The 21,850-nt window shown below is 43.3% G+C and overlaps 1 long non-coding RNA gene and 1 pseudogene across 3 annotated transcripts in view; both read right to left on the bottom strand.

Annotated features, from left to right (window-relative positions):
- The window catches only part of Erdr1 (erythroid differentiation regulator 1), a 31,024-nt pseudogene that overhangs the window by 1,139 nt on the left and 8,035 nt on the right, over positions 1-21,850 (bottom strand). The window lies entirely within an intron of this gene.
- Positions 8,481-21,640, bottom strand: Gm33272. 2 transcript variants are annotated; one of them, XR_001782922.1, is made up of 3 exons: positions 19,192-21,640; positions 16,872-16,933; positions 8,481-8,797 (listed from the first exon to the last, which is right to left on the bottom strand). It is a non-coding gene; the product is annotated as a predicted gene, 33272 (long non-coding RNA). The 2 variants fall into 2 exon arrangements; XR_001782921.1 differs by lacking the exon at positions 16,872-16,933 and adding an exon at positions 13,593-13,623 and having other exon boundaries at positions 8,481-8,828.

The raw sequence follows: 21,850 nt of genomic DNA, 5'->3' as shown, positions 1-21,850 counted from the left end.
GAGTCTAATCTGAATATCTGGGCCTCCGTGTGCAGACCTGAGGTTCCTCTGCATCTCATGCCGCTCTGCGGGAGTGTCTCATTGACTGCGTGATCATGCAACTCTGAGCCTGGTTTGTCACTGTCTCTGTCTGTCTGTCTCTCTCCTGTCTCTCTACCTTAACCCAAAGCTCACCCTCTCCCTCTGTCTCTATATCTCTCTGTCTCTCTCTCTGTCTGTCCCTAACTCTGTCTCTAACTGTATCTCTGTCTGTCTCCAACTCTGACCTTCTCTCTGCCTCTCCGTCACTGTCTCTCGGTCTCTCTGTGTCTGTCTCGTTCTCTGTGTCTCTGTGTCTGTCTCTATATATCTCTGTCTCTTACTTACCCTAATCCTAAACCTCTGTCTCTCCATCTCTGTGTCTGTCTCTGTCTCTCTGTCTCTGCGTCTCTGTATCTCCGTGTCTATCTGTGTCTCTCTGTCCCTAACTCTGTCTCCGACTCTGTCTCTCTCTCTGTCTCTATCTCTGTGTCTGTCTCACTGTCTGACTCTCCGTGTCTCTACCTTCACCCTAAACTTAACCCTCTCTGTCTCTGTCTCTATCTCTGTCTCTCTGTCTCTGTCGCTAACTCTATCTCTGTCTCTGTGTTTCTCTCTCTATATCTCTCCATCTGTCTCTCCATCTCTGTCTCTATCTCTCTGTGTTTGCCAGTCTCCATCGTCTGTGTCTCTGTGTCTCTCTGTCTCTGTGTCTGTCTCACTTTATATCTCTCTATCTTTCTGTCTTACTGTCTCTGTGTCTGTTTCTGTCTCTCTGTCTCCCTTTCTCTCTGTCAGTCTGGCTCTGTAGCTCTGTCTGTTTCTCTATCTCTCCATCACTGTCTCCCTCTCTATCTCTCTCTCTCTGTTTCTTTCTGTCTCACTGTCTCTGTCTCTATGTCTCACTCTGCCTGTCTCTGACTCTGTGTCTCTAAATCTGTCTCTCTGTCTCTGTCTGTTTCACTTTTTCTATCTCTCTCTGTCTTTCTGTCTCTCTGTCTCCCTTTCTCTCTGTCAGTCTGGCTCTGTAGCTCTGTCTGTCTGTTTCTCTGTCTCTCCATCACTGTCTCCCTCTCTATCTGTCTCTCTCTGTTTCTGTCTGTCTTTCGGTCTCATTGTCTCTGTCTCAGTGTCTGTCTGTCTCAGTGTCTGTATCTCTCTGTCTCGCAGTCTCTGTGTCTCTGTTTCTGTCTCTATCTCGCTGTCTCTCTGTCTGTCTCTCTGTCTCTGTCTCTCTCTAACTCTGTCTAACACTGTCTCTGTGTCTCTGTTTCTGTTTTAACCCTAACCCTAACCTCACCCTAACCCTAAACCTCTCTGTCTCTCCATCTCTGTCTCTGTGTCTCTCTGTCTCTGTCTCTCCGTGTCTCTCTACCTTTAACCCTAACCCTAACCTCACCCTAAACTTAACCCTCTCTGTCTCTACAACTGTCTCTATATCTCTCTGTCTGTCTCTGTGTCTGTCTCTCTGTCTCTGTCGCTAACTCTATCTCTCTGTCTCTGTGTTTCTCTCTCTACGTCTGTCTCTGTCTCTATCTCTCTGTGTTTGCCCGTCTCCATCGTCTCTCTGTGTCTCTCTGTCTGTCTCTGTCCCTAACTCTATCTCTAACTGTATCTCTCTTTCTGTGCGTGTCTATCTTTCTTTGTCTCTCTGTCCGTCTCCAACTCTGTTCTGCCTCTCAGTCTCTCTGTCTCTATCTGTTTGTCTCTATATATCTCTGTCTCTCCGTGTCTCTCTACCTTAACCCTAACCTCACCCTAAACTTAACCCTCTCTGTCTCTGTGTCTGTCTCTCTGTCTCTGTCGCTAACTCTATCTCTGTCTCTGTGTTTCTCTCTCTATGTCTCTCCATCTCTGTCTCTATCTCTCTGTCTTTATCTCTCTGTTTTTGCCTGTCTCCATCGTCTCTCTGTGTCTCTCTGTCTTTCTGCCTCTGTTTCTGTCTGTTTCTCTGTCTCTCCATCACTGTCTCCCTCTCAATCTGTCTCTGTCTCTAAGTTTCTCTGTCTCTGTCTGTCTCTCTTTCTCTGTCCCTCCATCTCTGTATCTCTCTGTCTCGCATAACCCTAACCCTAACCCTATCTAACCCTAACCCTAACCCCCCTAACCCTAATCTAACCCTAACCATAACCCTAACCCTCCTAACCCTAACCTAACCCCCCTAACCCTAACCTAACCCCCCTAACCCTAACCCTAACCCTAACCTAACCCCCCTAACCCTAACCTAACCCCCCTAACCCTAACCCTAACCTAACCCCCCTAACCCTAACCTAACCCCCCTAACCCTAACCTAACCACCCCCCTAACCCTAACCTAACCCTAACCTAACCCTAACCTAACCATAACCCTAACCTAACCCTAACCATAACCCAACCCTAGCCCTAGCCAAAACCTGTCTCTCTGTCTGTCTCTCTTTCACTCTCAGGCTCTGTCTGTCTCTCTCTCTCTCTGACTGTTTGTCTCTCTGTCTTTCTTTCTCTGTCCCTGTCTGTCTGTCTGTCTGTCTCTGTTTGTCTCTGTCTCCCTGTCTGCCTGTCTCTCTGTTTGTCTCTGTCTCCCTGTTTGTATGTCTGTCTCTTTATCTCTGTCTCTGTCTCTCTATCTCTCTATATCTGTATGTCTGTCTGTCTGAATCTGTCTCCCTGTCTGTCTGTCTCTCTGTCACTGTCTCTCTGTCTGTCTCTTTCACTCTCAGTTTCTGTCTCTCTGTCTGTCTCTGTTTGTCTCTGTCTCTCTGTTTCTCTGTCTTTGTTTGTCTGTCTCTCTGTCTGTCTCACTCTCTGACTCTGTCTCTCTGTCTGTATCTCTGACTCTGTCTGTCTCTGTCTCGCTATCTGTCCTTCTGACTCTCTGTCTCTCTCAGACTGTCTGTCCCTCTGTCTCTTTGTCTGTCCCTCTGTCTCTGTCTCTCCCTGTCTGTCTGTCTCTGTCTCGCTGTCCCTTTGTCTGTCTCTCTGTCTCTGTCTGTCTGTCTCTGTCTCGCTGTCCCTTTGTCTTTCTGTCTCTGTCTCTCTGACTCTGTCTCTGTCTGTCTCCGTTTCCGTCTCTCTGTCTGTCTGTCTCTGTTTCGCTGTCCCTTTGTCTTTCTGTCTCTGTCTCTGTCTCTCTGACTCTGTCTCTGTCTGTCTCCGTTTCCGTCTCTCTATCTGTCTCTCTATCTGTCTCGCTGTCTGTGTCTGTGTCTCTCTGTCTCTGTATCTCTGTCTCTCTAGCTCTGTCTGTCTCCCTGTCCCTTTGTCTCTCTGACTCTGTCTCCATTTCTGTCTCTCTATCTGTCTGTCTCTCTATCTCTCTCTGTCTGTCTCTCTGTCTCTAACTCTGTCTGTCTGACTCTCTGTCTGTCTCTCTGTCTCTGTCTGTCTGTCTCGCTGTCCCTTTGTCTGTCTCTCTGTCTCTGTCTGTATCTGTCTGTCTCTAACTCTGTCTGTCTGTGTCTGTCTGTCTGACTCTCTGTCTGTCTATGTCTTTTTCCCTGTCTCTCTATCTCTGTCTCTCTGTGTCTGTCTGACTCTCTGTCTCTCTCTGTCTATGTCTTTCTCCCTGTCTCTCTGTCTCTGTCTGTCTCTAACTCTGTCTGTATGTGCCTGTCTGTCTGACTCTCTGTATCTGTCTGTCTCTAACTCTGTCGGTCTGTGTCTGTCTGTCTGACTCTCTGTCTCTCTGTCTGTCTATGTCTTTCTCCCTGTCGCTCTGTCTGTTTGTCTCTCTGTCTCTGTCTCTCTATCTCTGTCTCTCTATCTCTGTCTCTCTATCTCTGTCTCTCTCTCGGACTGTCTCTCTGTCTCTGTCTCTCTCTCTCTGTCCCTATGTCTGTCTCTCTGTCTGTCTCGCTGTCCCTTTGTCTGTCTCTCTGTCTCTGTCTCTAACTCTGTCTCTCTGTGTCTGTCTGTCTGACTCCCTGTCTATCTGTCTGTCTGTCTCTCTGTCTCTGTCTCTCTCTCGGACTGTCTCTCTGTCTCTCTGACTCTGTCTCTCTGTCTCTGTCTGTCTCTAACTCTGTCTGTCTGTCTGTGTCTGTCTGACTCTGTATCTGTCTGTCTCTAACTCTGTGTCTGTCTGTGTCTATGTCTCTGTCTCTCTATCTCTGTCTCTCTCTCAGACTGTCTCTCTGTCTGTCTCTCTGTGAAGTAAAGATAATTAGAAGTGAAGGTAATTAGAGAAAAGAAAAATACCTCGTCTTGAATAAAACCAACAACAATAAACAACAACAATAAACAATCGCAAGGTTGCACTGACGTCCTGGGGCCACTGGGTGGCGCCAGAGCATCTGAGTGCCTCAGTGTGCAAATGTGAGCGTCGCATTTTAATGTTTATGTGAATTTGCATCTCTGTGTGCCTCATTATGCAAATCTGTGCGAGTTCCCTGGGTCCTGGTTAAAGTCTCTGTGAGTTACCTGAGCGCCTCATTTAAATGGTGCAGCACCAGAGCAACCCTCTCAGTGTGAAGCCCAGACACAAAACAGAAATCAATTCAAAGATGTTTCCTTTCAAAAAATTCAAGAAAGAATTTCACAAAAATTCCCCTGCATCCTAATTTAAACCTGCACGAGTTTCCAAGGTGCTGATTTAAACCTACAAGTTCCCTGGTAAAAACCCGGGCGTGGTGGCTGAGAGAAACCAAGTCTGTCCCAAAGCCACCAGGCCTCTAATCCCTACCTACCCTCCAGAGACAGAGCCAGGTGGATCTCTGAGTCCCAGGCCAGCCTGCTCTACAGAGCGAGCTTAGAGAAACCCTTTCTCTTAAAAACCTGAAAAGAAACTAAAAATAAAAATCCAAAAAGAAAGAAACAGGCAGATAAATAATCGTTTAACCTCCAAAAAATTAAATCTGAAAAGTAATCAGAAAAGAAAGAAAATATGCCAAATCTTCGAAAAAAAATCTCAAATTTCACAGTGACGTTCTATCTCCACGAGTTTCACGGGTTCTAATTTAAACCTGCACAGATTCCCTGATTCCTAAGTTAAACCTGCACGAGTTTTGGAAAGATCAGGAATTCAAGGCCCACACCTAAACATGATAAAAGCAATCTACAGCAAACCAGTAGCCAGCATCAGAGTAAATGGAGAGAAGCTGGAAGCAATCCCACTAAAATCAGGGACGAGACACGGCTGCCCACTCTCTCCCTACCTCTTCAACATAGTACTTGAAGTATTAGCCAGAGCAATTCCACAACAAAAGGAGATCAAGGGGATACAAATTGGAAAAGAGGAAGTCAAAATATCACTTTTTGCAGATGATATGATAGTATATATAAGTGACCCTAAAAATTCCACCAGAGAACTCCTAAACCTGATAAACAGCTTTGGCGAAGTAGCTGGATATAAAATAAACTCAAACAAGTCAATGGCCTTTCTCTATACAAAGAATAAACAGGCTGAGAAAGAAATTAGGGAAACAACACCCTTCTCAATAGTCACAAATAGTATAAAATATCTCGGCGTGACTCTAACTAAGGAAGTGAAAGATCTGTATGATAAAAACTTCAAGTCTCTGAAGAAAGAAATTAAAGAAGATCTCAGAAGATGGAAAGATCTCCCATGCTCATGGAGTGGCAGGATCAACATTGTAAAAATGGCTATCTTGCCAAAAGCAATCTACAGATTCAATGCAATCCCCATCAAAATTCCAACTCAATTCTTCAACGAATTACAAGGAGCAATTTGCAAATTCATCTGGAATAACAAAAAACCTAGGATAGCAAAAACTCTTCTCAAGGGTTTGAAAAAAAAATCACAAATGTTGCAGTGACGTTCTATCTCCATGAGTTTCACGGGTTCAAATTTAAACCTGCACAGATTCCCTGATTCCTAATTTAAACCTGCACAGATTCCCTGATTCCTAATTTAAACCTGCACAGAGTTTCCAAGGTGCTGATTTAAACCTACAAGTTCCCTGGTAAAAACCCGGGCGTGGTGGCAGAGAGAAACCAAGTCTGTCCCAAAGCCACCAGGCCTCTAATCCCTACCTACCCTCCAGAGACAGAGCCAGGTGGATCTCTGAGTCCCAGGCCAGCCTGCTCTACAGAGCGAGCTTAGAGAAACCCTTTCTCTAAAAACCTAAAAATAAACTAAAAGTAAAAACTAAACTAAAATAAGAATAATTGGGGAAAAAACCAAGTTTCGCGAGCACGGGTGTCTCGGGGGTTAAAAATTACAAAATTAAAATGTTCAACAGTCAAAAATACAAAAATAAAAATTAAAATTAAAACTGAAAAGAAAAATGACAAATCTTCAAATAAAACTCAAATATCGTAGTGACTTTCTATCTCCACGAGTTTTGCGGGTTCTAATTTAAACCCGCACAAATTACTGGGTTCTAAATTAAACCTTTAATTTCACACTCAAAAATAGAAGGTGAAGATAATTAGAGAAAAGAAAAATACCTAGTCTTGAATAAAAACATCAATAAAAAATTGCAAGCCTGCACTCACGTCCTGTCGCCACTGGGTGGCACCAGAGCCAAAGTCTCACGGTGAAGCACAGAGAACACAGATCTTGGATAAAAACCAAAAAACAGATTCCCTGCATCCTAATTTAAACCTGCACAGATTCCCTGATTCCTAATTTAATCCCACACGAGTTCGCCTGCATCCTGATTTAAACCTGCACACATTCCCAGGTTCTAAATTAAACCTTGAATTTCACACTCAAAAATAAAAGGTGAAGATAAGTCGCAAAAAGAAAAATACCTAGTCTTGAATGAAAACAACAATAAAAATACGGCAATAGCGGCTTGACAACACATCTAAAAGCTCTAGAAAAAAGGAAGCAAACTCCCCCAAGAGGAGTAGACAGATGGCAGGAAATAATCAAACTCAGGGGGGAAATCAACCAAGTGGAAACAAGAAGAACTATTCAAGGAATTAACCAAACGAGGAGCTGGTTCTTTGAGAAAATCAACAGGATAGATAAACCCTTAGCCAGACTCACTAGAGGGCACAGGGACAAAATCCTAATGAACAAAATCAGAACTGAAAAGGGAGACATAACAACAGATCCGGAAGAAATCCAAAACACCATCAGAAATCAAAACACCTGTGCCTAAAAACCAAATAATAAAAATTTTTTAAAGATTTGTAAAGATAAAATTAAAAAAAAATAATTAGAAAAAATATAAAGCATTGACAAAAACCTCCCAAAATTGGAATGTTTATTAAAAATTACAAAATAAAAATATTAAACAGTCAAAAATACAAAAATTAAAATTAAAATTAAAACTGAAAAGAAAAATAAATGCCAAATCTTCAAAAAAATCTCCAATATCTCAGGGACATTCTATCTCCACGAGCTTTGCGGCTTCTAATTTAAACCTGCACGAGTTTCTCTGCACCCTAATTTAAACCTGTCTCTCTGTCTGTTTGTCTGTCTGTCTCTCTGTCTCCCTGTCTCTCTGTCTGTCTCTCTGTTAAGTAAAGATAATTAGAAGTGAAGATAATTAGAGAAAAGAAAAATACCTCGTCTTTGAAGAAAACCAACAATAAACAATCGCAAGGTTGCATGACGTCCTGTGGCCACTGGGTGGCGCCAGAGCATCTGAGCGCCTCAGTGTGCAAATCTGAGCGTTGCATTGTAAAGTTTCTGCAAATTTGCATCTCTGTGAGCCTCATTATGCAAATCTGTGCGAGCTCCCTGGGTCCTGGTTAAAGTCTCTGTGAGTTACCTGAGCGCCTCATTTAAATGGTGGAGCACCAGAGACAAAACAAAAATCAATTCAAAGAGTCAGAGAGAGGCTCATCTCCCTACACTTCTACAGGCTCAAAGGGAGCAGGGGACGCGGACCTGAGACGCCGCCTGCCCGGGACGCCACTGAGGAAGCCACACCCGCCGTCGGGAGCCCGGGCTGGGATTCGGGTCCCAGATTCGTCCCCATGAGGCAGAGAAGGTAGGGAGGCGGGGGACAGAGAGATGACAGAGACCCGAGCTGCGGGGGCCACGGACTCGGGCTTGGTCCCCGGGTGGAAGAAAGTGGAAGAAGGAAGGAGAAGGGCGGGGACAGAGAGACAGACAGAAACCTGCATGAGTTTCCAAGGTGCTGATTTAAACCTACAAGTTCCCCTGGTAAAAATCCGGTAAAAAAAGCATTTGACAAGATCCAACACCCATTCATGATAAAAGTCTTGGAAAGATCAGGAATTCGAGGCCCACACCTAACCATGATAATAGCAATCTACAGCAAACCAGGAGCCAACATCAAAGTAAATGGAGAGAAGCTGGAAGCAATCCCACTAAAATCAGGGACGAGACACGGCTGCCCACTCTCTCCCTACCTCTTCAACATAGTACTTGAAGTCCTAGCCAGAGCAATTCCACAACAACAGGAGATCACAGTCACCAGGCCTCTGGTCCCTGCCCTCGAGAGAGGGACAGAGCCAGGTGGATCTCTGAGTCCCAGGCCAGCCTGCTCTACAGAGCGAGCTTAGAGAAACCCTTTCTCTAAAAACCTAAAAAGAAACTAAAAGTAAAAACTAAACTAAAATAAGAATAATTGGGGAAAAAAACAAGTCTCGCGAGCACGGGTGTCTCGGGGCTTAAGCAGCAAGAAAGCAAGTCTGCGAAGATCCAAAAATTAAAATCCAAAAAGAAAGAAACAGGCAGGTGAATCAATGTTTAACCTCCAATAAATTAAAAGTGAAAACTAATCAGAAAAGGAAAAAATATGCCAAATCTTCGAAAAAAAATCTCAAATGTCCACGAGTTTCGCGGGTTCTAATTTAAACCTGCACAGATTCCCTGATTCCTAATTTAAACCTGCACAGATTCCCTGATTCCTAATTTAAACCTGCACAGATTCCCTGATTTCTAATTTAAACCTGCACGAGTTTGCAAGGTGCTGATTTAAACCTACAAGTTCCCCTGGTAAAAATCCGGGCGTGGTGGTCCAGGCCTTCCATCCCAGCCATGGGGACACAGACGCAGGCAGATCTCTGAATCCGAGGTCAGCCTGGTCTCCAGAGCACATTGCGGGACAGCCAGGGCTACACAGAGAAACCCTGTGGCTAAAAACCAAATAATAAATTTTTTTTAAAGATTTATAAAGATAAAATTTAAAAAATAATTAGAAAAAAATATAAAGCATTGAAAAACGCTCCAAGAATGGAATGTTTATTTAAAAATTACAAAATTAAAATGTTCAACAGTCAAAAATACAAAAATTAAAATTAAAACTGAAAAGAAAAATAAATGACAAATCTTCAAATAAAACTCCAATCTCGCAGTGACATTCTATCTCCACGAGTTTTGCAGGTCCTAATTTAATCCCACACGAGTTCGCCTGCATCCTGATTTAAACCTGCACAAATTCCCATCTTCTAAATTAAACCTTGAATTTCACACTTAAAAACAAAAGGTGAAGATAAGTAGCGAAAAGAAAAATACCTAGTCTTGAATGAAAACAACAATAAAAAAACGGCAATAGCGGCTTGACAACACATCTAAAAGCCCTAGAAAAAAGGAAGCAAACTCCCCCAAGAGGAGTAGACAGATGGCAGGAAATAATCAAACTCAGGGGTGAAATCAACCAAGTGGAAACAAGAAGAACTATTCAAGGAATTAACCAAACGAGGAGCTGGTTCTTTGAGAAAATCAACAAGATAGATAAACCCTTAGCCAGACTCACTAGAGGGCACAGGGACAGTATCCTAATTAAGAAAATCAGAACTGAAAAGGGAGACATAACAACAGATCCGGAAGAAATCCAAAACACCATCAGAAATCAAAGCACCTGTGCCTAAAAACCAAATAATAAAATTTTTTTAAAGATTGGTAAAGATAAAATTAAAAAAAAGTAATTAGAAAAAATATAAAGCATTGACAAAACCCCACAAAATTGGAATGTTTATTTAAAAATTACAAAATAAAAATATTCAACAGTCAAAAATTCAAATTTAAGATTAAAATTAAAATTAACATTCTAAACTCATCTCCATGAGTTTTGCGGGTTCTAATTTAAACCTGCACGAGTTTCTCTGCACCCTAATTTAAACCTGTCTCTCTATCTGTCTCTCTCTCTGTTAAGTAAAGATATTTAGAAGTGAAGATAATTAGAGAAAAGAAAAATACCTCCTCTTGAATAAAACCAACAATAAAAAATCGCAAGGTTGCAGTGACGTCCTGTGGCCACTGGGTGGCGCCAGAGCATCTGAGCGCCTCAGTGTGCAAATCTGAGAGTCGCATTTTAAAGTTTCTGCAAATTTGCATCTCTGTGAGCCTCATTATGCAAATCTCTGTGAGTTACCTGAGCGCCTCATTTAAATGGTGGAGCACCAGAGCAACCCTCTCAGTGTGAAGCCCAGACACAAAACAGAAATCAATTCAAAGAGTCAGAGAGAGGCTCATCTCCCTACACTTCTACAGGTGCAAAGGGAGCAGGGGACGCGGACCATTATATAAACAAACTCAAAGGCAAAAACCACATGATCATCAACATGATAAAAGCAATCTACAGCAAACCAGTAGCCAACATCAGAGTAAATGGAGAGACGCTGGAAGCAATCCCACTAAAATCAGGGACGAGACACGGCTGCCCACTCTCTCCCTACCTCTTCAACATAGTACTTGAAGTATTAGCCAGAGCAATTCCACAACAACAGGAGATCACAGTCACCAGGCCTCTGGTCCCTGCCCTCGAGAGAGGGACAGAGCCAGGTGGATCTCTGAGTCCCAGGCCAGCCTGCTCTACAGAGCGAGCTTAGAGAAACCCTTTCTCCAAAAACCTAAAAAGAAACTAAAAGTAAAAACTAAACTAAACTAAAATAATTGGGGGAAAAACCAAGTCTCGCGAAAACGGTGTCTCGGGGTTAAGCCCCGAGAAAGCAAGTCTGCAAAGATCCAAAAATTAAAATCCAAAAAGAAAGAAACAGGCAGGTGAATCAATGTTTAACCTCCAATAAATTAAAAGTGAAAACTAATCAGAAAAGGAAAAAATATGCCAAATCTTCGAAAAAAAATCTCAAATGTCCACGAGTTTCGCGGGTTCTAATTTAAACCTGCACAGATTCCCTGATTCCTAAGTTAAACCTGCACAGATTCCCTGATTCCTAATTTAAACCTGCACAGAGTTTCCAAGGTGCTGATTTAAACCTACAAGTTCCCCTGGTAAAAATCCGGGCGTGGTGGCCCAGGCCTTCCATCCCAGCCCTGGGGACACAGACGCAGGCAGATCTCAGAATCCGAGGTCAGCCTGGTCTCCAGAGCACATTGCGGGACAGCCAGGGCTACACCGAGAAACCCTGTGGCAAAAAAACCAAATAATGAATTTTTTTTAAAGATTTGTAAGGATAAAATTAAAAAAAATAATTAGAAAAAATATAAAGCATTGACAAAACCCCCCAAAATTGGAATGTTAAAAAATTACAAAATATAAATATTCAACAGTCAAAAATTCAAATTTAAGATTAAAATTAAAATTAAAACTGAAAAGAAAAATAAATGCCAAATCTTCAAAAAAATTTCCAATATCACAGTGACATTCTATCTCCACGAGCTTTGCGGGTTCTAATTTAAACCTGCACGAGTTTCTCTGCACCCTAATTTAAACCTGTCTCTCTGTCTGTCTGTCTGTCTGTCTCTCTGTTAATTAGAAGTGAAGATAATTACAGAAAAGAAAAATACCTCGTCTTGAAGAAAACCAACAATAAACAATCGCAAGGTTGCACTGACGTCCTTTGGCCACTGGGTGGCGCCAGAGCATCTGAGCGCCTCAGTGTGCAAATCTGAGCGTCGCATTTTAAAGTTTCTGCGAATTTGCATCTCTGTGTGCCTCATTATGCAAATCTGTGCGAGCTCCCTGGGTCCTGGTTAAAATCTCTGTGAGTTACCTGAGCGCCTCATTTAAATGGAGGAGCACCAGAGACAAAACAGAAATCAATTCAAAGATTCAGAGAGAGGCTCATCTCCCTACACTTCTACAGGCTCAAAGGGAGCAGGGGACGCGGACCTGAGACACCGCCTGCCCGGGGACGTCACTGAGGAAGTCACACCCCTCCTGGGGAGCCAGGGCTGGGATTCGGGTCCCAGATTCGTCCCCATGAGGCAGAGAAGGTAGGGAGGCGGGGGACAGAGAGATGACAGAGACCCGAGCTGCGGGGGCCACGGACTCGGGCTTGGTCCCCGGGTGGAAGAAAGTAAAAGAAGGATGGAGAAGGGCGGGGACAGAGAGACAGACAGAAACCTGCACGAGTTAACAAGGTGCTGATTTAAACCTACAAGTTCCCCTGGTAAAAATCCGGGCGTGGTGGCCCAGGCCTTCCATCCCAGCCCTGGGGACACAGATGCAGGCAGATCTCTGAATCCGAGGTCAGCCTGGTCTCCAGAGCACATTGCGGGACAGCCAGGGCTACACAGAGAAACCCTGTGTCTAAAAACCAAATAATAAAAATTTTTAAAATATTTGTAAAGATAAAATTCAAATAAAACTCAAATATCGCAGTGACATTCTATCTCCACGAGCTTTGCGGGTTCTAATTTAAACCTATACGAGTTTCTCTGCATCCCAATTTAAACCTGTTTCTCTGTCTCTCTGTCTGTCTGTTTGTTTTTTTGTTTCTGTCTGTCTGTCTCTGTCTGTATCCCTGAGGGCAGGAAATAATCAAACTCAGGGGTGAAATCAACCAAGTGGAAACAAGAAGAACTATTCAAGGAATTAACCAAACGAGGAGCTGGTTCTTTGAGAAAATCAACAAGATAGATAAACCCTTAGCCAGACTCACTAGAGGGCACAGAGACAAAATCCTAATTAACAAAATCAGAAATGAAAAGGGAGACATAACAACAGATCCTGAAGAAATCCAAAACACCATCAGATCCTTCTACAAAAGGCTATACTCAACAAAACTGGAGAACCTGGATGAAATGGACAAATTTCTGCACAGATACCAGGTACCAAAGTTGAATCAGGATCAAGTTGACCTTCTAAACAGTCCCATATCCCCTAAAGAAATAGAAGCACTTATCAAAAGTCTCCCAGCCCAAAAAAGCCCAGGACCAGATGGGTTTAGTGGAGAGTTCTATCAGGCCTTCAAAGAAGATCTAATTCCAGTTCTGAACAAACTATTTCACAAAATAGAAGTAGAAGGAACTCTACCCAACTCATTCTATGAAGCCACAATTACTCTGATACCTAAACCACAGAAAGATCCAACAAAGATAGAGAACTTCAGACCAATTTCACTTATGAATATCGACGCAAAAATCCTCAATAAAATTCTCGCTAACCGAATCCAAGAACACATTAAAGCAATCATCCATCCTGACCAAGCCTGCTCTACAGAGCGAGCTTAGAGAAACCCTTTCTCTAAAAACCTAAAAAGAAACTAAAAGTAAAAACCAAACTAAAATAAGAATAATTGGGGAAAAAACCAAGTCTCGCGAGAACGGGTGTCTCGGGGTTAAGCCTGGAGAAATCAAGTCTGCGAAGATCCAAAAATTAAAATCCAAAAAGAAAGAAACAGGCAGGTGAATCAATGTTTAACCTCCAACAAATTAAAACTGAAAAGTAATCAGAAAAGGAAAAAATATGCCAAATCTTCGAAAAAAAATCTCAAATGTCCACGAGTTTCGCGGGTTCTAATTTAAACCTGCACAGATTCCCTGATTCCTAAGTTAAACCTGCACAGATTCCCTGATTCCTAGGTTAAACCTGCACAGAGTTTCCAAGGTGCTGATTTAAACCTACAAGTTCCCCTGGTAAAAATCCGGGCGTGGTGGCCCACGCCTTCCATCCCAGCCCTGGGGACACAGACGCAGGCAGATCTCAGAATCCCAGGTCAGCCTGGTCTCCAGAGCACATTGCGGGACAGCCAGGGCTACACAGAGAAACCCTGTGTCTAAAAACTAAATAATGAAAATTTTTTAAAGATTTGTAAAGATAAAATAAAAAAAATAATTAGAAAAAATATAAAGCATTGACAAAAACCCCCAAAATTGGAATGTTTATTTAAAAATTACAAAATAAAAATATTCAACAGTCAAAAATTCAAATTTAAGATTAAAATTAAAATTAAAACTGAAAGGAAAATAAATGCCAAATGCTCTAAAAAATCTCAAATATCGCAGTGACATTCTATCTCCACGAGCTTTGCAGGTTCTAATTTAAACCTGCACGAGTTTCTCTGCACCCTAATTTAAACCTGTCTCTCTGTCTGTCTGTCTCTCTGTTAAGTAAAGATAATTAGAAGTGAAGATAATTAGAGAAAAGAAAAATACCTCTTCTTGAAGAAAGGCAACAATAAAAAATAAAAATATTCAACAGTCAAAAATACAAAAGTTGAAATTAAAATTAAATTTAAAACTGAAAAGAAAAATAAATGCCAAGCCTTCAAAAAAATCTCCAATATCACAGTGACATTCTATCTCCACGAGCTTTGCAGGTTCTAATTTAAACCTGCACGAGTTTCTCTGCACCCTAATTTAAACCTGTCTCTCTGTCTGTCTCTCTGTGATGTAAAGATAATTAGAAGTGAAAATAATTAGAGAAAAGAAAAATACCTCCTCTTGAATAAAACCAACAATAAACAATGGCAAGGTTGCATGACGTCCTTTGGCCACTGGGTGGCGCCAGAGCATCTGAGTGCCTCAGTGTGCAAATCTGAGAGTCGCATTTTAAAGTTTCTGCAAATTTGCATCTCTGTGAGCCTCATTATGCAAATCTGTGCGAGCTCCCTGGGTCCTGGTTAAAGTCTCTGTGAGTTACCTGAGCGCCTCATTTAAATGGTGGAGCACCAGAGACAAAACAAAAATCAATTCAAAGAGTCAGAGAGAGGCTCATCTCCCTACACTTCTACAGGCTCAAAGGGAGCAGGGGACGCGGACCTGAGACGCCGCCTGCCCGGGGACGCCACTGAGGAAGCCACACCCCTCCTGGGGAGCCAGGGCTGGGATTGGGGTCCCAGATTCGTCCCCATGAGGCAGAGAAGGTAGGGAGGCGGGGGACAGAGAGATGACAGAGACCCGAGCTGCGGGGGACACGGACTCGGGCTTGGTCCCCGGGTGGAAGAAAGTGGAAGAAGGAAGGAGAAGGGCGGGGACAGAGAGACAGACAGAAACCTGCACGAGTTTCCAAGGTGCTGATTTAAACCTACAAGTTCCCCTGGTAAAAATCCGGTAAAAAAAGCATTTCACAAGATTCAACACCCATTCATGATAAAAAGTCTTGGAAAGATCAGGAATTCAAGGCCCACACCTAAACATGATAAAAGCAATCTACAGCAAACCAGTAGCCAGCATCAGAGTAAATGGAGAGAAGCTGGAAGCAATCCCACTAAAATCAGGGACGAGACAAGGCTGCCCACTCTCTCCCTACCTCTTCAACATAGTACTTGAAGTATTAGCCAGAGCAATTCCACAACAACAGGAGATCACAGTCACCAGGCCTCTGGTCCCTGCCCTCGAGAGAGGGACAGAGCCAGGTGCATCTCTGAGTCCGAGGCCAGCCTGCTCTACAGAGCGAGCTTAGAGAAACCCTTTCTCTAAAAACCTAAAAAGAAACTAAAAGTAAAAACTCAACTAATATAAGAATAATTGGGGAAAAAACCAAGTCTCATGAGCACGGGTGTCTCGGGGTTAAGCCCGGAGAAAGCAAGTCTGCGAAGATCCAAAAATTAAAATCCAAAAAGAAAAAAACAGGCAGATAAATAAACGTTTAATCTCCAAAAACTTAAATCTGAAAAGTAATCAGAAAGGGAAAAAATATGCCGCAACTTCGAAAAAAAATCTCAAATATCTCAGTGACATTCTATCTCCACGAGCTTTGCGGGTTCTAATTTAAACCTGCACGAGTTTCTCTGCACCGTAATTTCAACCTGTCTCTCTGTCTGTCTCTCTGTTAAGTAAACATAATTAGAAGTGAAGATAATTAGAGAAAAGAAAAATACAGCGTCTTGAATGAAACCAACAATAAACAATCGCAAGGTTGCACTGACGTCCTGTGGCCACTGGGTGGCACCAGAGCATCTGAGCGCCTCAGTGTGCAAATCTGAGCGTCACGTTTAAAGTTTCTGCAAATTTGCATCTCTGTGTGCCTCATTATGCAAATCTGTGCGAGCTCCCTGGGTCCTGGTTAAAATCTCTGTGAGTTACCTGAGCGCCTCATTTAAATGGTGGAGCACCAGAGACAAAACAAAAATCAATTCAAAGAGTCAGAGAGAGGCTCATCTCCCTACACTTCTACAGGCGCAAAGGGAGCAGGGGACGCGGACCTGAGACACCGCCTGCCCGGGGACGTCACTGAGGAAGTCACACCCCTCCTGGGGAGCCAGGGCTGGGATTCGGGTCCCAGATTCGTCCCCATGAGGCAGAGAAGGTAGGGAGGCGGGGGACAGAGAGATGACAGAGACCCGAGCTGTGGGGGCCACGGACTCGGGCTTGGTCCCCGGGTGGAAGAAAGTGGAAGAAGGAAGGAGAAGGGCGGGGACAGAGAGACAGACAGAAACCTGCACGAGTTTCCAAGGTGCTGATTTAAACCTACAAGTTCCCCTGGTAAAAATCCGGTAAAAAAAGCATTTGACAAGATCCAACACCCATTCATGATAAAAGTTTTGGAAAGATCAGGAATTCGAGGCCCACACCTAAACATGATAAAATGCACAGATTCCCTGCATCCTAATTTAAACCTGCACAGATTCCCTGATTCCTAATTTACACCTGCACAGATTCCCTGATTCCTAATTTGAACCTGCACAGATTCCCTGATTCCTAATTTAACCCTGCACAGATTCCCTGATTCCTAATTTAAACCTGCACAGATTCCCTGATTCCTACTTTAAACCTGCACAGATTCCCTGATTCCTATTTAAACCTGCACAGATTCCCTGATTCCTATTTAAACCTGCACAGATTCCCTGATTCCTAATTTAAACCTGCACAGATTCCCTGATTCCTAATTTAAACCTGCACAGATTCCCTGATTCCTAATTTAAACCTGCACAGAGTTTCCAAGGTGCTGTTTTAAACCTACAAGTTCCCCTGGTAAAAATCCAGGCGTGATGTCCCACGCCTTCCATCCCAGCCCTGGGGACACAGACGCAGGCGGATCTCAGAATCCGAGGTCAGCCTGGTCTCCAGAGCACATTGCGGGACAGCCAGGGCTACACAGAGAAACCCTGTGTCTAAAAACCAAATTATAAAAATTTTTAAAGATTTATAAAGAGAAAATTTAAAAAATAATTAGAAAAAATGACAGTCAAAAATACAAAAGTTAAAATTAAAATTGAAAAGAAAAATAAATGACAAATCTTCAAATAAAACTCCAATATCACAGTGACATTCTATCTCCACGAGTTTTGCAGGTTCTAATTTAATCCCACGCGAGTTCGCCTGCATCCTAATTTAAACCTGCACAAATTCCCATGTTCTAAATTAAACCTTGAATTTCACACTCAAAAATAAAAGGCGAAAAGAAAAATACCTAGTCTTAAATGAAAACAACAATAAAAAACGGCAATAGCGGCTTGACAACACATCTAAAAGCTCTAGAAAAAAAGGACGCAAACTCACCCAAGAGGAGTAGACAGACGGCAGGAAATAATCAAACTCAGGGGTGAAATCAACCAAGTGGAAACAGGAAGAACTATTCAAGGAATTAATCAAAGGAGGAGCTGGTTCTTTGAGAAAATCAACAGGATAGATAAACCCTTAGCCAGACTCACTAGAGGGCACAGGGACTAAATCCTAATTAACAAAATCAGAAAATTAGTGCAGAGATCTATCAGACCTTCAAAGAAGATCTAATTCCAGTTCTGCACAAACTATTCCACAAAATAGAAGTAGAAGGAACTCTACCCAACTCATTCTATGAAGCCACTATTACTCTGATACCTAAACCACAGAAAGATCCAGCAAAGATAGAGAAGTTCAGACCAATTTCCCTTATGAATATCGACGCAAAAATCCTCAATAAAATTCTCGCTAACCGCATCCAAGAACACATTAAAGCAATCATCCATCCTGACCAAGTAGGTTTTATTCCAGGGATGCAGGGATGGTTTAATATACGAAAATCCATCAATGTAATCCATTATATAAACAAACTCAAAGACAAAAACCACATGATCATCTCGTCAGATGCAGAAAAAGCATTTGACAAGATCCAACACCCATTCATGATAAAAGTTTTGGAAAGATCAGGAATTCAAGGCCCACACCTAAACATGCTAAAAGCAATCTACAGCAAACCAGTAGCCAACATCAAAGTAAATGGAGAGAAGCTGGAAGCAATCCCACTAAAATCCAAAAATTAAAATCCAAAAAGAAAGAAACAGGCAGATAAATAAACGTTTAACCTCCACAAAATTAAAGATAATTAGAAGTGAAGATAATTAGAGAAAAGAAAAATACCTCGTCTTGAATAAAACCAACAATAAAAAAATCGCAAGGTTGCACTGACGTCCTGTGGCCACTGGGTGGCGCCAGAGCATCTGAGCGCCTCAGTGTGCAAATCTGAGCGTCGCATTTTAATGTTTATGTGAATTTGCATCTCTGTGTGCCTCATTATGCAAATCTGTGCGAGTTCCCTGGCTCCTAGTTAAAGTCTCTGTGAGTTACCTGAGCGCCTCATTTAAATGGTGGAGCACCAGAGCAACCCTCTCAGTGTGAAGCCCAGACACAAAACAGAAATCAATTCAAAGATGTTTCCTTTCAAAAAGTTCAAGAAAGAATTTCACAAAAATTCCCCTGCATCCTAATGAGTTTCCAAGGTGCTGATTTAAACCTACACAAGTTCCCCGGTAAAAACACCGGCGTGGTGGCTGAGAGAAACCAAGTCTGTCCCAAAGCCACCAGGCCTCTAATCCCTACCTACCCTCCAGAGACAGAGCCAGGTGGATCTCTGAGTCCGAGGCCAGCCTGCTCTACAGAGCGAGCTTAGAGAAACCCTTTCTCTAAAAACCTAAAAAGAAACTAAAAATAAAAACTCAACTAAAATAAGAATAATTGGGGAAAACAGCAAGTCTCGCGAGCACGGGTGTCTTGGGGTTAAGCCTGGAGAAATCAAGTCTCTGAAGATCCAAAAATTAAAATCCAAAAAGAAAGAAACAGGCAGATAAATAAACGTTTAATCTCCAAAAACTTAAATCTGAAAAGTAATCAGAAAGGGAAAAAATATCCTGAAACTTCGGAAAAAAATCTCAAATGTCGCAGTGAAGTTCTATCTCCACGAGTTTTGCGGGTTCTAATTTAAACCTGCACAGATTCCCTGATTCCTAATTTAAACCTGCACGAGTTTCCAAGGTGCTGATTTAAACCTACAAGTTCCCCTGGTAAAAATCCGGGCGTGATGTCCCACGCCTTCCATCCCAGCCCTGGGGACACAGACGCAGGCAGATCTCAGAATCCGAGGTCAGCCTGGTCTCCAGAGCACATTGCGGGACAGCCAGGGCTACACCGAGAAACCCTGTGTCTAAAAACCAAATAATAAAAATTTTAAAGATTTATAAAGATAAAATTAAAAACAAATAAGTAGAAAAAAATATAAAGCATTGATATTGACAAAACCCCCCAAAATTGGAATGCTTATTAAAAAATTACAAAATAAAAATATTCAACAGTCAAAAATACAAAAATTAAAATTAAAATTAATTTAAAACTGAAAAGAAAAATAAATGCCAAATCTTCAAAAAAATCTCAAATATCTCAGTGACATTCTATCTCCTCGAGCTTTGCGGGTTCTAATTTAAACCTGCACGAGTTTCTCTGCACCCTAATTTAAACCTGTTTCTCTGACTGTCTCTCTGTTAAGTAAAGATAATTAGAAGTGAAGATAATTAGAGTAAAGAAAAATACCTCGTCTTGAATAAAACCAACAATAAACAATGGCAAGGTTGCACTGACGTCCTCTGGCCACTGGGTGGCGCCAGAGCATCTGAGCGCCTCAGTGTGCAAATCTGAGAGTGGAATTTTAAAGTTTCTACAAATTTGCATCTCTGTGTGCCTCATTATGCAAATCTGTGCGAGTTTCCTGGGTCCTGGTTAAAATCTCTGTGAGTTACCTGAGCGCCTCATTTAAATGGTGGAGCACCAGAGCAACCCTCTCAGTGTGAAGCCCAGACACAAAACAGAAATCAATTCAAAGATGTTTCCTTTCTAAAAATTCAAGAAACAATTTCACAAAAATTCCTGAGAGAAACCAAGTCTGTCCCAAAGCCACCAGGCCTCTAATCCCTACCTACCCTCCAGAGACAGAGCCAGGTGCATCTCTGAGTCCGAGGCCAGCCTGCTCTACAGAGCGAGCTTAGAGAAACCCTTTCTCTAAAAACCTAAAAAGAAACTAAAAATAAAAACTCAACTAAAATAAGAATAATTGAGGACTAAACCAAGTCTCGCGAGCACGGGTGTCTCAGGGTTAAGCCTGGAGAAAGCAAGTCTCTGAAGATCCAAAAATTAAAATCCAAAAAGAAAGAAACAGGCAGATAAATAAACGTTTAACCTCCACAAAATTAAAGATAATAAGAAGTGAAGATAATTAGAGAAAAGAAAAATACCTCGTCTTGAAGAAAACCAACAATAAACAATCGCAAGGTTGCAGTGACGTCCTGTGGCCACTGGGTGGCGCCAGAGCATCTGAGCGCCTCAGTGTGCAAATCTGAGCGTTGCATTTTAAAGTTTCTGCAAATTTGCATCTCTGTGTGCCTCATTATGCAAATCTGTGCGAGCTCCCTGGGTCCTGGTTAAAGTCTCTGTGAGTTACCTGAGCGCCTCATTTAAATGGTGGAGCACCAGAGACAAAACAGAAATCAATTCAAAGAGTCAGAGAGAGGCTCATCTCCCTACACTTCTACAGGCGCAAAGGGAGCAGGGGACAGGGACCTGAGACGCTGCCTGCCCGGGGACCCCACTGAGGAAGCCACACCCCTCCTGGGGAGCCCGGGCTGGGATTCGGGTCCCAGATTTGTCCCCATGAGGCAGAGAAGGTAGGGAGATGGGGGACAGAGAGATGACAGAGACCTGAGCTGCGGGGGCCACGGACTCGGGCTTGGTCCCCGGGTGGAAGAAAGTGGAAGAAGGAAGGAGAAGGGCGGGGACAGAGAGACAGACAGAAACCCGGGGACAGCGAGACACACGGAAGCCGGGATGGTGAGTCTCGTTCGCATGCAGACTCGGGCTTGGTCCCAGGTGAGAAAAAGGAAGCAGGAAGCAGGGAGAACCAGGACAGGGGGACAGACAGATGCAGAGAACCGAGCTGATTTCAAAAATTCAAAACAAAAAACCCTGTCTCTAAAAAACCAAAAGAAAAAAATTACAAAATAGATATCCCGGCCGGGCGTCGTGGCGCCCGCACGCCTTCTATCCCAGCCCTCGGGAGTCAGAGGCAGGGGGATTGCTGAGTTGGAGGCCAGCCTGGTCTACAGCCTGAGCTCCAGGACAGCCAGGGCTACACAGAGAAACCCTGTCTCGAAAAACCAAAAAGAAATCCCAAGCCTTAAAAACGTAAAAACCTCAGAAATTGGAGCGTTGCAGTAACGTCCTGTTTGGAAAAATTACCAAGCCTTCAAGAAGACCCGTGACGTCGCAGGGAAGTCCTGCGGCCACCGGGCGGCGTCTTGGGACTGAGTCACACTGGGAGGTCGCGTTGTCCACCTGGGTCCCTGAGCCCCTGTGGGCGGCTGTGCGTGTCAGTGGTCGGCGCTGCGTGTCCTACCTGACGGCGTGCGTGCGTCCGTCCGTCCGTCCAGCGGGGCGAGGGTCGGTGGCACATACATCTTGACCACGGCGGGTGAACATCTTGACCGCGGCGGCTCGTCCGTGTCTGCGTGGCGGGTGCGGCGGGTCCTGCGGATGCGTGTGCCTGGCCTGCCTGCCGTGTGTGCCGTGTGTGCCGCGTGTGCCTGGGCGGGCGCGGGGC

Source organism: Mus musculus, chromosome Y, assembly GCF_000001635.26.
Source record: "Mus musculus strain C57BL/6J chromosome Y, GRCm38.p6 C57BL/6J".
Lineage (NCBI taxonomy): Eukaryota > Metazoa > Chordata > Mammalia > Rodentia > Muridae > Mus > Mus musculus.
This window is presented reverse-complemented; position numbering and strand designations above follow the sequence as displayed.